The following is a 13,268-nucleotide window of genomic DNA, read 5'->3' as shown; positions in this document are numbered from 1 at the left end:
ACTTGCTTCTACTCTGTATGGCTGATTTAAAATGAAAATGAAGAATTAACTTCCAAGCTGTTTTTGGAAAGAGGGAAGAAAGGGTGATATTGTCTACTGTAAGGGGAGAATTAAAGATGACATTTCATTTTAGTCCTTGGGATATGCATAATATAATCAAACACAATAGCAGTAATAAATGAATATTTTTTCTCCCCACGGTGCTTACGAGTGCAACATACTCTAACAATTTCTCAAAACTATGTTGATAAATTGGAAACACAGTGATGGAGGTAACAAAGAGAGCCAACAAAAACATAATCCATTCAATTTATCAGAGGGACTAGCTTTGAGAAGAGAACCCTTGAAATCTGAACAGTCCTATTCTTATAAACCAGACGTAATATATTTCAAAATATAAAGCTACGCTTTTTATGCCTGTGCATAAGCTTGTTCATTAAAGATTTGCCCAGGCAATCACCACTAAATAAATTATTTGGATGTATTTCACCAATTCAGTTCAAGATGGAAGAGGTAGGCTGCATACTGGAAAGCCACAACACATGGAAGCATGTGGGGAAATAGTAAAGAGGCAAGGGCCAGGTTTTAAATTTACCAGCCCTACTGACTTTGCTATCATGAAAAAGCAGTCCTTGGAGGGCCTTCCTCCCAACCACTGCTCACCTTCCATGCAAGTGACAGCCTTACACTGTCATGTCAGAAGACTAATCCACTGGATATGTGTGGGCCCATGGGGTTTCACATGGTCTGGAGTAGTTTTCAGCTTCCTCGTCCATTGGGCATACCTGAGACATAAGGTACCAGAAACTGTTCTGTGAAAATATCTGTAATTTCTTTAAACATATACACTGCCTGCAAGCCAGCCAATAAATGAAGTGGGGGGAAACACAGACAGTAAAAGGAACATTCAAAGTTTAGTCTGATTTTTGTACAGTTGCAAAGGAAAAAAACCTGGAATGATACAGCAGAAAAGGGATTTGTTTTCTACAAGGTTTTCAGTTTGAAAGGTGGCTTGAAAAGGTAGAAAAGCACTGTTATACCTGTAAGAAGAGTCCAGCTCCAGAACTGCAATGCCATCGCAACTGTTCAGCACCACTTACGGTATTACAAAAGTCAGTAGTTAGCTGAAAAAGAAGAGTCACAATTTTAAAATCATGGCAAACAAATTTTGGAACACCCATCCCTTGGATTTTGTGAGTGCACTTTTCATAAGAAGAGACCAAAGGAAAAGCAGCTTTGTTCTAGTTGATAAAACCTTGTGGAGCTTTAGAATTATGAAGTATCCTTTTGAAGTTAGAATAAAGTCATTGATAAGACCATCTAAACCCAAAAATAATTTGGACAAACCCTTTCTAGCTTCCTAAAATGCCTAGATTATTTCATTGTGATATAACAAAGCCGTCAAATAACCTTGGAAAATTATAAGAGACGGATAAGAGGTTAGTAACAGTAAGAGATCAAGACCTCTATTATAAATTAAATTATAAGACTACCAAGGTTATTGTACACATCTATTACTGGGGAATCAAACCAAACCTGAGCCAAACTGAAAATTTTAGGGGATTGTGGTGGTTTTTCTTTTAAGCTAGGAGACAGCTAGTGCGTGAACATGTCTTGAATTTGACCTGGAATAAATCAATCACAGCTGAACTCAAAATGGAATAGAACTGAAAAAATGTCACACTGACACCAGCAGTTTCACATACAGTAAACATGATAGACAGTGATGTTCTATGAAGCACAAAAAATGATCCAGAAGTCATGACTCTGGCAAAATTCGTTGACCTTAGATGAGAACTTTGCCTGAGATAAGCACTTCTGTGGGTATTATAAAGTAATATACTGGATAAAATAACTTAGATTGAAACATAATTCAGCAGATAGAAAATGTGATGACTCAACAGATTAACAAGACAATGACTATGTTTGGTGGAATTACACATAATCTCAGCATTTTTGTGTCCTGGGAAAAACAGTTTATGTCACCTTTGATGTCAGGCAAAAATTCTCCTAATTGGACATGCACTGACACACTGATCTGCACAAGCACAAGGAGTTTGTGGACATAGCCTTGATCCATCAGACTCACCAAGAACGCAATAAAGCAGGGATTCACACAGGTGTGCTAAAGCCAAGGCACATATATCACCAGGTCTATTGCATTCAAACCTGCCAGAGTACAAGCACATTCAGAAGTAGCCAGGAAGGACTGCAAGGGTTATCTAATCCTAATCCCTCTCCCTTCTCCCTGGTAGAAGGCAGGATCTATCATACAGAGATTGTTGTTGGCACAAACTTTTCTGCCTTGTTCTGGAAGATCTCAAGACAGAAACTCCCTGTGCTCATCTGAAAACACGTTCCAATGCTTTGCATCCTGTGCTGGTAGTTTTTCTTAACATCCAACCTCAGTCTGTTTCATTGCAATTTAAGCTCTTAATGTCTTACTTTCTCCATTATGGATGTAGAAAATATTCCTCCTGTCTTTAAACAAAATTTTATTTCCTCAAAGTTTTTTTAAAAATGTTTTAACACCTTCCCTTGCCTTCTAGAAGAAAAACAATGCCAACTTCTTCAGACTTTCCCTGTAGGTCACATGTTACATAGTTCTGATCTTTTTTGGTATTCTCCTCTAGACTTTCTGCCTGCTCTACTTTTATCTCATAATGTGTGGTACCCATAACCTATACGTCTGTGCAATACCTCTGCCCTGCTAGGATATGCCTTTTTGACATCTGTACATCCATGTTTAGTTTGGGATGCTCTACCTTTTCTGCAGAACTGCTAGCCTGACTTTTCCCCATCCTGTATTTGCTAGTTAAAATGATTCCTGCCAAAGCATAGTGCCCTGCAGTTGTCCTTAATGAGTTTCATCTTATTTTATTCAGATCATATCACCAATTTGTCAAGATCACTTGACATTTTAATCCTGCCTTCCAGTGTTCTTGCAATCATTTCCAGCTTTGCCTCATCTACAGATTTAATAAGCATGCTCCCTCTCCCATCACTGAGGTCACTAAAGAAAACATTGGGAAGTATGTCTCCATGTCTGTATCCTCAAACTATGTTCCTGTTCATTAACTGTTCATTAAACATTATTCAGTCACTGAGGGCTGCCTCCTTGCTTGATGCTGTACAGGACATAAACACTGAACTTATAAATTCTCCAGACCACAGACAGTCTTGAACTACAACAAAACAAAGTACTTTATTACATGCAGTGGAAGGAGCTACCGGATATCAGGCTGCAGTTTTTCAGTGGAGTCACCGACTACAGGATATCCAGATTCAGTGGTATCCGAACGAAAATCCATCCTGAGTCACAGATTCTTTCTGGATCTCAGAGAAGCAAAGACTTTCATGACCAAAGAATGTCTCAGTTTTGAACTCTGGCCCTGAAACCCTCCTTCTTCCCTCAATCTCCCCATGGATCTGAGTTGCCTGACTTGAGCAGGCCAATGTGAATGAGAGTCTGAGTTCCCTTTTGGTATCACGCAAGTCACATAAAAGGGAGTGGGCTCACCCTCTTCCTGACAAAATACACAAGTAAAGGCACACAAAACAGATAAGGAAGGATTTATGGAAACAAACACCCTCTCGCCGGCTCCTGCCCACACCAGAGGCTGTGCCACCCACCCTGTGGAGTCAAAGAACAGAAGAACTGGGGGGTACAAGTGGGGAGACTGGAGTCCTCTTTCTTCCACACAGGAAATCTGTATATTCTATCCATATTTTTCCAGCTTTTATAGATTTTTTTCAAATCTCCTAGGAACCTTCCCTGTGGGCCATGACAATGAGGCCTAACCACAACAGTCTGCTTTTCTTAGCTGGCTTTCACAGGCCCCCTAGAAGTTGGCTATGGTCCTTCAAAAGTTTGTGGGCTGCAAGCTGAAAATCACTGCACTGTAGCCATTGTACAGGGACCACCACCTCCACGGCATGATTCTGCCCAGCTAAGATCTTGCCTCCAGTATTTTCACCTTAGGTGTCTGCAGTTAAGTTTGAGTAATAGCAGCCATACACGTTCTCCTTCTTCTCTCCTCTACCTTGTACCACAGACTCTTTACCTGCCAGCCACCTGTTTTTCCACTGCAAACTTCTTGCCACTCAGTGCCTTCCTGCACCATCTTTGCCTGTGCTGGCTCTTACCAGACAGGCTGCAGGACCTTCTGTTTCCTCCTTGCTGCAGGTGTTTCCCAGAGCCTGCTCTGACATGGGTTTCACCATCTGTTACCAGTAAACAGTCCGCCACAATCCAACTTCCATCCCTGTATTTTCCTCACAGTTCTATCTTTACCTTATTCTGCTCTAAAGCACTGTGCATCTAGATTCATGGGACCCCACTGATAACTGACATTACATATTTCTTGAAGCATTCACATGAGCCTCTCCCTTCTCTGTCTTCATTATTTTCCCAAGATTCTATTTTTCAAATTAAGCCTCCTTGTTTTCATAGACTTCTTCTGTTTCAATGTGATTAATCCCCTTCATTATTTTAAAATCATTTAAAATCATAGCAAGATCTCTTTTTAAACAAGACAATACCAAAGCTCCTCAGTCTTGCTTTATAACTTAGAGCTGAAAGGCACAGTATTCTCATTTTCCCTGCCTTATCCCCGTAATGATATCCTTCTTAGGCAGAGTGAGCAGTACTGAAAAGAGCACTCTGAACAAGAACTCACCAGTGTTTTATGTAATAACAATAACACCTTTTTGATATATACTCTGTTCTTAATGTAATGCAACCCAACATCCTATTCAGTTGTTGGGGTCTTTTTTCTACATCTGTGTGTTAGGCTGAGAGCTCTGGGGATTATTTAAAGAGAATATTTTCCAGATTTATCAATTTACATTTATGAACATTTTGCTCTATTCATTCTAAAGGGAGCAATCATGTACGTAAACTCCAACACCATTCAATGGCACTGTTTTACTCTTTAGCTGACTCTCTACCTGATCTCCTCTCCTGAATCTCAGATTCCTCCATGAAAGCAATAAAAAGGCAGCTAAGGTGCTAAATATGAAAGAATCATTGTAGGCATTAAAGGCTAAAGTCACTGCAAGGCAATTGGATCCAAGTATTTCTTGGCTATGCACATGTACACTAATGCTAGCTTAGGTGTTCACAGTATACTCAATTGTCACCAACGGATACACCTAGTGGGCTTGGTATCCAAAATCTATCCCTCTCCCAGGACCTCTGGGAGGTTTTGCCAAACAAGCTTAGTCTGAGCACTTTCTTGAACTGGTTGTATGCAAATTTCCTCCCACCCCTCCCCCGCTCCTTGCTTCCATTTCTAAATGTCTACTAAATTATACTTTGCAGATATCCAGCTCCTCACATAGAACACCAATCTCTCTTTCACCACAAGAAATGCTCTTCATCTCTCTCTGTTTTCTGTTCTGCCTAAGGGAGATCAATCTCTCTACAGATTCAAAACCTGTCCCCAAATAATCCTCTGGGATTACACTGGCTCACAACCTCTCATGCCACTGGGTCTCAGGCAGGAAGGATACATGGGCTGTCAGTCTGCACCCAGAAAGAATCTGGTTGAACTCTCTGACCTACCACAGCCATCAGGCAATCTCTCAGGGCCTCTCTTTATAACACAGGGTTTAGTGCTTTGTTCTGTATCATGGTTATTGTAAGGATAATAGACATGGAATAAAAATGATATGGTATAAATGCTAAAATAATGAAAAAAGAGAAGAAAAAAAAATAAAAGAAGATGAGACATAACCTAAAGAGAGAGAGAAATTGTTCTTTTTTTGGCAGAGAGGAAATTACAAAGTTTGCAAGATACTAGGAAATGTTTAAACTGATTGTTGCCCAAAAAAAGAAATAAAAGCTTTTGACCAGACTATGGAGATTTTTGGTATGTGATGGAATGGTAGGACAAGACTACCAGCCTCACTGTGTGCCTGGAAAGAACTGGCTAACAGCAAAACATGTTTTGGCTCAATTCACATCTTGAGTATTTAATTCTAAGATTGTTGTGAAAAACCCAGTGCAGTGCCCCAACTGTAGGGTGATGCACTATTTTGCATTGAAAACAGGTGTTCAGCTGGCTGGCTTTCCAGCAGAGCACAGTAGATTTGTCCCAGATTTTCTGTACATTATCTCTAGGTAATACTTGTCCTTTTTTAGATGTTTCAAGAAAATTAGATAATTATTTTCCATGTTCTGAGCCTTCCCTGAACTGACTGACAATAGATTTACAGAGCTGAGCTGTAGGCTGGGCAAAGAGGGAGTCTGGCCAGCTACAGAGGAGGTAAGTGGACTTTGGAAAAAGCAGTGCTGTGATTCTGGAGCATCTCTGAGAACAACCACAGCTTGTAACATATGCCCTGGCACACTGCAGTTAAGGCTAGTGACCCACCGAGGTGCAGTGTCTGCCTGGGGAAGAGGAGAGCGAACAGTCTTGATAACCCAATCATTCATTTCCTTCGTTTTGAAGATGTGTTAGTTAAAGAACTACATTAACTGAAACTCTCCACTGTGTTTATTCATTTTAAACAGCTTTGAGATACAGTTTCTTCGAAAGATCCTGTGTAATCAATCTCCATTGTTCTGTATATATTTGCAGAAGATAACAGCCTCATTAAAATATGGTGTGCTATTAACAACATTAAATATATAGCCTTGAACTTTGAAATGTAATGCAATTAAATAAGAAATATGAACCTAAGGAGGTTAAGTGCAATCAACCACTGACATTTACATTTGATTTGAATTAAAAAACACACACAGAGGGAAATAAAGGGCCTCCGTACATACTTGGATAACAGGAAATCCCCTGGATGTAGAAATAGTGAATTTAAGAATGGAGAATATAAAGGTCTAGTTCAAATTAAAGATTTTATGACTGAGGACTCCATTAAATCTTTGAACACTTACAGTAAAGAGTCTGGAATGCTTCCAGTCCAATTCTTTATGTTCTCACAAGTGACAGATTATACTTCTGAACTTCTACGGCAAAAGAAAGAAAGAGTGATTGTATTAATTCATCTAAATCTGGAGATTGCTAATTAACATGAAAACTACAACAACCTGTGCTTAGGTGAAGCATAGTATTTTTATAACCCAGATCAAGACAACATCACTAGCCAAGCCAAAAGTAGAAGATTTAAATTCTCAAATTATTGAAGAACAATAAAATAACAAACCACTTAATACTACATGACCAACTATCTATACTAAATATGAACTCTTTTACTCAGCCTACTTTGCTTTTTATATTTCCAAGACATTCCTCATGGTGTTTAAAATCCACAGTACAACACGCTGCTTCTAACTCTACCCCCACCTGCAGAAATGCAAGGACCTTCAATTGCAGCACGTCCGCAGTGGCAGGCCACATTCAGTCCAAGTGCCAGTCTCACATATATGTGCATTTGTAGCCATAAGATACTAAGGAGGACCTTTCAAACGAGGACTCACTTTCAAGTGAGTCAACCATTGGAAACGAAGGTACTACTTTTCCCAGGCTTCAAAGGGAATTGAGGCAAAATTATCAAGGCTGTAGATTTTTAAGCTGAGGCCGCAGAGTTAAGCATTCATCACTGTAATCAGGTACCTATGCAAAGGAGAAAGGATTTGAGATCTTGTCCCAGACTCCTCAAAACATACTAATTACTAGTATAAATCTGTTGTCTATAATGGCATACTGCCAAGAGGTAATAAAGCCTTAAATGAAAATGAATGTGAGACATGTGAAAAGACAGCTGATTTGGCCCAGGATGTTAGCTGAAACATAATCCCTGGAAGGACCACAGGGTTAAAGAACTCCTGTGTTTGGCCATAAACTCTAAAGGAACACATAAGTCAAATCAGAGGATGAAAATGAGAGAAAACAAAATCCTCCTGTCAGTAGGATCTCCTCTCCTATAGGACCACATGGCAGTCCCTCTAAAGACAGTCCACACTTTTTTGCTTGCTTTCTATTTAGTCATTGAGGGTCTGGCCTCGAGTGTATAAATAGATCAGAGGATGTTAATAAATGCAGGCTCTTTCCAGACCAACAGGGGCGCAGACACCACAGCTGTCAGTAAGAAACAAAACTTACTTTGAAATTTTATATTCAAAACAAAAAGCATACGGGTCTAATAGAAAAGGTTCTGTGAGCCCTTGTGAATCACCAATAACAATTATCCTTTGATGTCTTGTTTCAGTACCTTCTGGTCTACCACCTATGAAATCATTTTTACAAACATTAAAAAAGGTTCTTTGCACAGCCCAGCAAGGCTGCCATGCTCTTTTCTAACTGTAAAGGGTGCCAAACACATTCCAGCACAACAGTTCTAATTTCTCACCATCAGGCTGCATTTCTCTCTGACTGCTCTTACAAACAGGTATTGAGAACACCAAATCTAAGAGGTCTGACTAGTGGCAGGACTATATGCACACTTCAATTCAGTGTACATCTGCACAGTAGCCGAAAGAAATGGTCCCATCCTTGTCCCACTTGGCCATGTCCCCACTGGTCCTCATTACCTTTTTCCTGTTAGCACCAGGTTTTTGTGCAGTGAACAGGTTCAGGGAGACTTTTTTTTACCCCCAGAGGCATCAAATTAGTTTTCAATTGAATCAGTTCCATCTAAACAGGTAGTTGGAAGGAAGCTAGGCAGATAGCTGGGGATGTGAATGGCGGCACTACTACTTCTTTGAGTGGATGCTGATACCAGTTTATGTCCTATGTAAAACAGCACGCATCCACAGCCTACATTAAGAGTCCAGGCTCTGTCAACAGGCAATGAAGACTCTCCCAAACAGATGCTTCCAGCAGGTAATTCGGAATACCTAAACCAAAAGCCTAAAATTAGACAGCATGAATATGATGAGACCATAATGTCTCAGTACTGTAATTCCCCCAGAGAGACGAGGTTCTATTTACAAATGTAAATGATCTGGGCTTTAGCAGAAATACCTTTGCTTAATGTTTTTTTCCTTGGAAAAATTGAAACTTTCCCCTGTGAGGTGGAGAGAAGACCCTCTGAAGGGCTCTCCTGCTAACACAGTAAACATCTGTGGGTTCTTCCTCCCAAATGCTATTTTTCTAGGGGGTCCCTCTCTGATGAATTAGTAGTCCCAGTAGATCATGGCAAACAATCCTGCATACCACATCTTAAGAAATGGTACTTCTTGGAACAGATTGGTTTGGTCTGCCTTAACGCAGGCAAGTTAACACTACATTATCAAATGCACTGAGGTCGCCAACCTCCATCAGATGATCTGCTTGATCCTTTTCAGACAAAAAAAAGAAAAAGAAAAAAGTTTGGATTCCTTACAGAAATCTGAGTGCTCCAAGCTGGAAGCAGTAGGCTCGGCCACTCACAGCCCACCCACCTACAGATCAAGATGGACTGGAACAACCTCCTGCATGAGCCAGAAAAGTGAAGGGGGTTGGGAGGTGGGAGGAAGAGTTTCATATTTCATCTACCACTTTTAATAGAAAACAGAATGTGGTGGGGGTTTGAAAGGAAAATGGCAAATCCCTGGAGATCCTAAGTGTTGGCCTTGCAAGTCAAAACTGTCAATCACACCATGTCCCCTCCAAGTCCTATTTCTTGAAGGGAAGGAGGGGATGGACTGGCGCATTTAGCCACTAGGTGTTACTGTTGCTCCACAGAACAGGATCAGAGCAACCACTTTAGAATAAGCGAAACATCAATCATAGACACCATCTGCAGCTGTACCTTAAGATTTAAACCGTAGTAAGTAATGTTACTTCAGGATTCATGTATTGTAACCCCAAAATCAGAGCACTTTGGTGTGTTTCTTTGGGGGGGGGGGGGTGTGTGTGGGGTGTGTGTGTCATGGAGGCAGACTGCTGCTCCTTGTGTTTTGTTTATACATCACTGCATAAATGGAGCAACTCAAATTCATCCCTTGGGAACTTCCACTGACTTCGATGAAGGTACATAGGGAGTATCAGGTCGCTTAAGGTGTCACTGAGATCATGTCCACTGGTCAGGAAAATACATGGGCTGTTGAGTTGTCTGCCTCCCTGCGTCCTCTGTGACTGGCCACAGCCTGCACCGAAACTTTAAGAGGCATTTTAATTAATCTTAGATCTGCTGTCAGCCAGGTGGGTTCCTCAGGCTAAGTCATTTAACCTTTCTCTGCTTTTGTTTCTCCATCTATAAAATGGAAATAAAGATCCTTGTCTCCTCTGGGAAGGCTTTTTTGAGACCACAGATAAATCAGAGCTGTAGTCCTTGACAATCTGGTGGCATGAACCAAGCAACAGGTTTTGCATGAGCTTTTACTGTTGTTTCCAGAATAGGTTTTCTGAGAAAGAATGGACTGAGTGCTTACCCCTCCTTAGTAGCCACTTTTAAGTGAAACAGACTCATGATAAAGAGCAGCACTCCACCGCACCCCTGTCAAATGCACCTTAACGTCCTCTTTCTGTTTGGTCCTTTTTCATAGCTCTACCAAAACTTAATCCAGAGGACAGCCACGCTGCATCCACAGCTTCATCATTTACTTAATCAACTGGGCTTTGAACCTCAGAGACATATCCCTTCTCTGACCCTCTTAAGCAACAAGCTTCAAGTTCACAACAATATTGGGTTTTTTTCTCTTAATTCTTAATAGCAGGCTTCGGTGCACAAAAGCAGGTGTTTCTTCCTTTCAATTCTTGTATTCTATGCCTTGCCCCCAAATGAACCAGCATAAGCAGAGGATGTAATGCAAGTCTCTGCCTGCACCCACTAGAAAGCTGTTTCCGCACACACACGATAAATATCATCCAACACACAACAAACAGGCAGAGCACTCATTCTCATGGTAAGTCTTGCCATGTGGTTGTATTTCTAACCAAGGCATTATTTTCAGACACAACTTGATTTGAGTGCTCTCGGGTATGAGTTCCAAAGTTGGAAACAGTGTTACAGTACATTAAGCAAAGTACTAGTACTGAGCCACAAAATCTTATGAAAGATTTTTTGAGTTGTTTTCATTGGAAATTTTTTATATGCCACATTAAATGAAATATAATGCAAACTTAGAATACTGTTTTCCAAAAGACTGAATGATTTGCAAGTGCTAAAAGGTTATCTGAAAGGTGACTGGCACTACATTTTATTGCTGCTTCCAGTACAACTTGTGGGCCTCTAACTAGGAGGCAAAGTCCTCTTATCTGCAATTCAGGCAACAAGCATCACGTCTTGATACAGCAATCATTGTGTCTCATAGCCTGAGTTCTCACAGACATTTCTAGAGTGAAGAATAGTTTTACTGAAATATTATTGATAGCCTGCAGTTTCTTTTGGCTTTTGAAGGAAAAAGGAGGATACATCCATAAAGAATCATCTGGAGATGATAATTTTTGCTTGCTACCAAAACATTATGGTGGAAAACTACCCATTTAATAAATGCAAGACGTACAGACCATTACCATTATTGTCTGGAAGTAGTTCACTCACTGCTGAAGTTTCCTCTCTGCTGCAGTCTAACAAAGAGTTTTAACTAAGTGAAACAAAATGGCCTTGCTGATTTGTACACGCGTACTCTCAGCAAATACATCAGTAACTAATGTAACTTTACCCATATGCCTAAGGCAGATGCTGATAACATCAAATGTACTTCACTTAGATGCCTTTGAAAATATCACCCTAAGTGGCTTGGAAGCTTAATTCCCACTTTCTAAAGTGACTTCAAACCCTAAATCACATGGATAAATCCAAAAATTGCAGCCTTAGTCAGCAGTGCCCTCCTTATTCTTCAGTGGTTAATATAAACACACACAGACTCTATCTGACACTTCATCTAAAAATTAATCCTAATTGCTTTCTGGGCAGCTGCAAAAACAGCCAGTTTTACCCAGTTTCAGTTACCTCTTACCCTACACCCCCACCCCCTTCTGTGCTGCTGTCCACAATAGGACCCTTTATAACACATTTTTCTTCATGTGCTAGTGGCAGCTAATAACATGTGCCAGCTAATAAGAGAGGTTGTCCTAATTTCTTCTCTCTGGGTCACCCTTTCTGTCTTTTCTGAAGTCTGAAGTCTGAAATGAGAAAAACAACATAGCTGCAGAAAGAATTAACTATGAGTTGTCCCAGTTCATTGTTGAACTTGGTCCTGAATCATACGTGGATCTTCACAAACAAAAAATACACATCCAGTCTGATACAGCAGATTCAAATTTGGGGCTAGGTGCTACTATTGCTTTTTCATTGTTTTTGTCCCACCAACTTGAAAACAAAAGGTTTTCTTAAGTTTAAAATACTGTGTGAATGATGAGATGCCACTGCCACACTGAACCATCCTGAACTCTCCCTATATAAGGATTGAAACAGCAAGGAAATCTACAGTGTGATAGAGGAGACTCTACCCCCTCAGTGAGAGCAGAGCAATTCTGGTTCACGTTTATTAGTAGTACTAGTAATAAACATTTACATTATGGTAGCGCCTAGAGGCCCTATTTGAAAGCTCATCTAAAACTGCTGTTGTACCTGGGCACTAAACAGCTCTGAAGTTGCACATCTGTCTGCCAGATGGTTTGGGTTTTTTTTTCCTTAGAAGCTGCAACTTAAAAAAGCCTCTTGCTTCTACTAACAAGCCTTCATAAGAAACTTCCAAGAGCTTGCTTCATCGTCCGTGCAGGAGCATCTGCAGCTAAAACCGCAGTGAAACTTCAGGCAAGGACAGACTGCTGGGGCTGGCGAGGGACACCAGAGCAGTGTGTGAGCATGGCTGGTGAGGGTGTCTGGTACTGTTAGCCTGACTCTTGCTTTCCGTTAGCCTGACTTGCTTTCCGGAGGACAGAAAGGCCAAGGCGGGGGGAACACCTCCCCTCCAAAGCCGTGCAGGCAGGGGGGTCCGCCGCCAGCCCCGCCCGATGGACACAAAGGCAAGGGGTCCCCTCAGGGCACATTGCCTAGGGCTGAAGGCCGTACAGGCGCCGCAAACCCCTCTGCGGGCAGCGTGCCGGAGCCCTGGGTGCGCACAGGGCCCGAGCCCGCCGCCGCCACAGCACCAGCTCCTTCAGGCGGGGCCCGGGGCGAACCCAACCCCCAGGATACCTGAGAGGCCGCTTCCACCTCCCGCGCCACGGGCCCCGTGTGTGTGAGGAGGAGAGTCCGGACAGCCGCGGCGGGGGGCCCAACCGTACGTGGCGGCGGCGGACGCGGGCCACGGCGCCGGCGGCCCCCCCCGGCCCCACGGGGCTGCTGGCGGGACGCCACCTCACGGCGGCCGAAGGACGCCCAGCCCGCGCGCGCCCCGCCCCACGGCACGTGACGGTGGCAGCGCCAATCGCAGC

At 41.9% G+C, this 13,268-nt stretch overlaps 1 protein-coding gene across 1 annotated transcript in view; it reads right to left on the bottom strand.

Annotated features, from left to right (window-relative positions):
* Window positions 1-13,191, bottom strand: part of COL26A1 (collagen type XXVI alpha 1 chain) — a 195,283-nt gene extending 182,092 nt beyond the window's left edge. Inside the window, exons 1-3 of the mRNA XM_055796739.1 lie at window positions 13,030-13,191; window positions 1,041-1,124; window positions 664-785 (exon numbers count right to left, since the gene is read on the bottom strand). The gene's annotated coding sequence lies outside the window, so the exon portion shown is untranslated. The remainder of the gene's footprint in view (window positions 1-663; window positions 786-1,040; window positions 1,125-13,029) is intronic.
* Between the last annotated feature and the right edge of the window lie 77 nt (window positions 13,192-13,268).

Source organism: Falco peregrinus, chromosome 2 (genome assembly GCF_023634155.1).
Source record: "Falco peregrinus isolate bFalPer1 chromosome 2, bFalPer1.pri, whole genome shotgun sequence".
Lineage (NCBI taxonomy): Eukaryota > Metazoa > Chordata > Aves > Falconiformes > Falconidae > Falco > Falco peregrinus.
Note: the sequence above shows the minus strand (reverse complement) of the source record. Positions and strands in the feature narration are given on the sequence as shown.